Genomic DNA, 5,604 nt, shown 5'->3' on the forward strand with positions numbered 1-5,604 from the left:
AAATAGAGGGGTAGGGGTGCCCTAGGGTTTACACCTTTTTGGCGAAACACACCTGCCGCGCCTCCCACGCCCTCGCCTGTTGCAACTCGCGGATCTAGCAGTCCGGCTTGCGACGCTTCCTCCCTGCACGTGTGGATACCTTGGAGGTGTTGCGCCTTGGAGGCGATCTTGCTGCACGTGGACGATCTGCTGAGGAGCTGCTGGACGTGACGTGATCGACTACGTACGACTACGTGATCGTCTTCACTGCATCGACGCATATCTACATCTTCCGCACCAGTAGTGCGTCGAGTGGTAATCCCGTGATCCTTATACGGCAGTTCTTCCTGGTTATACGCGGTAGAAATTTTGATTTACGCTAGTGTAGCCTACCTCATATCCCAACAGTGGTATCAGAGCCGTAGCTGCTTAGTTTTGGATTCGGGATGTGTGCATATGGAGATATGCGAGTTTTCTGTTTGATCTATGTCCTGGTTTCGTGCCCTTGCTGCAATGGTAGTGTAACGACATACTCCTACCGGTCGGTTTCCGCCATCAGAGTTAAGTGATACACATAAATCCAGTTGCAGTGAGCGAAGATCAATATGATTGGTCGAATCGAGATCCAGGGTCATACACCAGGCGCATTAGATGTGCAACAGTAGATGAGATCTACTGCCGGGGTCGGGATTTTTGCCGTATGCGTATGCTTCGGTAAATCAGCCGTAACTTTTCGGTACGATCTCGGATCGGGGCGATTTTTATATGAAAATTGATCTACAGAAAAAGTTACACATGAAATTCAACTTCGGCTTGGAAGATGGAGTTTCGGGCCTCCCAAGTTTGGAATGTTAGGACGCCTAACTCTGTTTTGCAGGATGTATGTATGTATCTTGTGATCAGTATGGCCCCCTTGTGTATGTGATGCATGTGTGTAACTCATTCGTGACCTGCGTGTCGTGCGTACGGCAACACGGCAGGAGCCATATGTGTTGTCACTTTATTGTATTTAATGGTCTGCATACCAATCTGTGATGATCCAAGCAACTATGTAATCTTCTTTACTAGATTCTTTACTAGCTATTAGGCGTAATAGCATGCTCTAGTTCTTGGAGGACTCATCACCAGGAGGATGGCGCACATGGAACATGGAGATGGAGATCACCATGGTGAACAGGTTCTATGGAGATGGAGATCACCATATGAAAACGGGCCATACTGTGTCACAACTGTGTGAATTCTATTCCTTTTATGTTTTACTTTCTGCATGCTGTGATGTTAGAAGTAGAACGATCCCTCACAAAGTTTAAGTTAGTATGCCCTCCCAACTAAAACTTGCACCGTCCCATGTCTTGTACAATTAGTGGTGGGTCTGTGAAATTAGGGTGCCACTAGTTTTCCTTGACTAGACGGGTTTGTGTCGGACACTTACACGCATAAGGGTTGGTTTGCTTAACAAGGTTATCTTAACGGTTAAGGACCTTGGGGCATAGAGGTTGGGCGCCGAGACATAGAGATGTCACCCAACAACAGGAGTCATATGTGATATGATTAGCAAAAGTTGCTTACCGATCTACGTCGTTTGCTAGCGGTGATGCTAAAGCTCACTAGTGGACTTGTTAGTTGTGGATCCTGAATCACTAAGTTTCAATAGAGGGATATTGATTTTAGTGGGAGTAGATTCTGTTAAAATAGTTTAATGTAATTTGCTCTATCATGGATACGTTTGTCTTAGTGTATTTTGCATTACTTTTGTTGTAGATTAAATGGCACCTAGCAACACCACCACATCGTTTGCTTTGCGTTCGGTCCTTGAGAAGGACAAGTTGAATGGAACAAACTACTCGGATTGGATCCATAACCTGAGAATTGTTCTCAGGGCTGAGAAAAAGGAAGATGTTCTAGACACCCCACTACCACCAGTACCTGCTGATGATGCATCTGCTGCCGTTAAGGCTGCTTATAAGAAGGCATTTGATGCTAATCTTGAGGTAAGCTGCCTTATGCTTGCTTGCATGGAGCCCGAGCTGCAGATGCAGTTTGAAACAAATCATGAGGCGCACGATATGATCGTGGCGCTCAAGGACATGTTCCAGACACAGGCTAGGACCGAAAGGTTCAATCTGTCCAAAGCCTTTCTGGAGTGCAAGTTAGCAGAAGGCGCAGCAGTAGGACCACATGTAATCAAGATGGTTGGTTACACTCAGCGATTGGAGAAGCTGGGCTTCCCAATGGGCAAAGAGTTGGCCACTGACTTCATTCTTTCATCTCTTCCGCCTAGCTATGGGAACTTCATCTTGAACTACCATATGCATGGGACGGAGAAGGGTCTAAATGAACTGTGTGGTATGCTCAAGACAGCAGAGGTAGACATTAAGAAAAGCGCTAGTACCAGCCATGTGATGGCTGTACAGAACAAGCCTACCTTTAAGAAGAAGGGCAATTCTTGGAAGAAGAAGGGCAAGGCTGGAGTGTCCAAGCCAAACCCAGCGCCCAAGGCTAAAGCTGGACCTGCTCCAGATAAAGAGTGCTTTTACTGTCATGAACTTGGTCACTGGAAGAGAAACTGCAAGCAGTACCTAGCTTCGTTGAAGAACGGCGGAAGTAAGAGTACTTCTACCTCAGGTACGCTTGTTGTTAATGTTATAGACAACATATTTCTCGCTGATACAATTATTAATTATTGGGTATTTGATACCGGATCGGTTGCTCATATTTGCAATTCGATGCAGGGAATGATAAGAAGTAGAAGCGTGGAAAGAGGAGAAGTTGATTTCCGCGTGGGCAATAATGCAAGAGTTGCTGCTTTGACCGTCGGGACGATGCAACTCCACCTCCCGTCAGGATTTATTATGGAGTTGAATAATTGTTATTTTGTTCCTAGTTTAAGTCGAAACATTTTGTCTCCTTCATGCTTGATGAAGGATGGTTATTCATTTCCGAGTGAAAACAATGGTTGTGTGATCTCTAAGAATAATATGTTTATGGCTTTTGCACCCATTGTGAACGGATTGTTTGTTTTAAATCTTGATGGTTCACCTGTCTATAATGTAAGTGCTAAAAGGCCTCGGCCTAATGATTTGAGTCCTACCTACTTGTGGCATTGTCGTTTGGGTCATATAAGTGAAAAGCGCATGAAGAAGCTCCATTCTGATGGACTTCTAACTTCGTTTGATTTTGAATCATACGAGACATGTGAGGCTTGCTTGCTAGGCAAGATGACCAAGACGCCTTTCACAGGATTTCCTGAGAGAGCAGTAGACTTGTTGGAACTCGTACATAGTGATGTATGCGGACCAATGAGCACGACGGCTAGAGGAGGATTCCAATACTTCATAACTTTCACTGATGATTTTAGTAGATATGGTTATGTCTACTTGATGAGGCACAAGTCTGAAACCTTTGAAAAGTTCAAGGAATTTCAGAATGAAGTTGAAAATCAACGTGGCAAGAAAATTAAGGCCTTACGATCTGATCGTGGAGGTGAGTATTTGAGCCACAAGTTTAGCAATCATCTAAAGAGTTGCGGAATTGTTCCACAACTTACGCCGCCTGGAACACCTCAGATAAACGGTGTGTCCAAGCGACGTAATCGAACTTTGTTAGACATGGTTCGATCAATGATGAGCCAGTCGGACCTACCGTTGTCATTTTGGGGATACGCTCTAGAAACAGCAGCTTTCACACTTAATAGGGTTCCATCTAAATCCGTAGTTAAGACACCATATGAGATATGGACTGGAAAGGTTCCCAGTTTGTCTTTTCTAAAGATTTGGGGATGTGAAATGTTTGTCAAACGACTTCAGTCGGACAAGATCACACCCAAGTCGGATAAGTGCATTTTCGTGGGATATCCAAAGGAAACTTTGGGATATTATTTCTACAACCGATCAGAAGGCAAAGTGTTTGTCGCTCGGAACGGGGTTTTCCTAGAGAAAGAGTTTCTCAAAGGAGAAAAGAGTGGAAAGACAGTGCATCTTGAAGAAGTTCAAGATGAGCCGATCGGGCAAGAATCAATGAGTGATGCTAACGTAGCAGAACAAGTTGAGATACCCATGGCAAGAGAAGCACCACCACAACCACGAAGGTCGGCAAGGCTCCGCGAAATGCGGGAAATATTATTGTTGGACAATGATGAGCCTGCGACATATGCAGAAGCAATGATGGACCCAGACTCCGAAAAATGGCAGAGTGCCATGCAATCCGAAATAGAGTCCATGGGAGACAATCAAGTTTGGAACTTGGTTGACCCGCCTGATGGTGTTAAAGCCATAGAGTGCAAGTGGATCTATAAGAAGAAACAGGACATGGATGGAAATGTTCACATCTATAAAGCACGACTTGTCGCAAAAGGTTTTCGACAAGTTCAAGGAGTTGACTACGACGAGACCTTCTCGCCCGTAGTGATGCTTAAGTACATCGCGGCTTCGGAAGCCGCGAAGGAAGGTGTTTGGATAAGGAATTTCCTCATTGAGCTTGGTGTGTTCCCGAATGCGTCCAGCCCATTGAATCTCTTCTGTGATAACAATGGGGCAATTGCGCAAGCAAAGGAGCCAAGGAACCACCAGAAGAACAAACACGTAATGCGGCGATTTCATCTCATTCGAGATTTCGTTAACCGGGGTGAGATCAAGATATGCAAAATACATACGGATCTGAACATTTCTGATCCGTTGACAAAACCACTCCCGCAGGCTAAGCATGATGCGCATGTAAGAGCTATGGGTATTAGGTACCTTCTAGATTGACTCTAGTGCCAGTGGGAGACTGTTGGAGGTATGCCCTAGAGGCAATCATAGAGATGATGATATTCCATTTGTATCCATGATTTGTATATTGTGTTCATTGAATATCCATTAAAGGCTACTTGAATTGATTTGCAATTATGTGAATTGTATGTGAAACTCTTTTTACTTGTATGGTTATTCTAAAGTTGTCCCTAGTCGGAGTTCATGTGAGGACACACATGAATATTAGATTAGCACATGTATTAGTTGATGACTATGTTTCACAAGTCATGGACATGGAGATGTTGAACTAATAATGTGGACACATGTGGAGACATGTGTTAGGACTGACCCAACACGAGAAGTAGTTCTCTCTTTAAACAACGTATACGCTTTGTCCTTAGACCTGAGATTGTCGCATGTATTCTAGATGTGGATTGACCTACTTAGGGGCTATCAAACGCTACGCCGTAACAGGGTAGTTATAAAGGTAGCTTTCGGGTTTGTCAAGAAGCATGCTATGAGACATGGTCAATCAAGATGGGATTTGCCCCTCTCTGATTGAGAGTGATATCTCTGGGCCCCTCGAGTGATCGGATCAGAAAATGCATGGCCATGCTACGTACGGTTAAGAGTTAATCTACAAAGGGATTCCGAATCACAGAATCGAGAAAGAGCGGTCGGCTTGAAGCTAGACCAAATATCGTGAGGCAAAGGGAATAGCATGTATATTATGTTGTGATGGTTCGTCTGATATGATCTTCGTATGCGTATAGGAGTTGGCACGTCTTGCTAGAGGCCGCTACCGACTATTGGGCCGAGTAGGAGTACTCGGGCCATGTCTATACGTATCCGAACCCAAAGGGTCACACACTTAAGGGGCTGGAAGCCCAATTCG

The sequence above is a fragment of the Setaria italica genome, chromosome I (genome assembly GCF_000263155.2).
Source record: "Setaria italica strain Yugu1 chromosome I, Setaria_italica_v2.0, whole genome shotgun sequence".
Lineage (NCBI taxonomy): Eukaryota > Viridiplantae > Streptophyta > Magnoliopsida > Poales > Poaceae > Setaria > Setaria italica.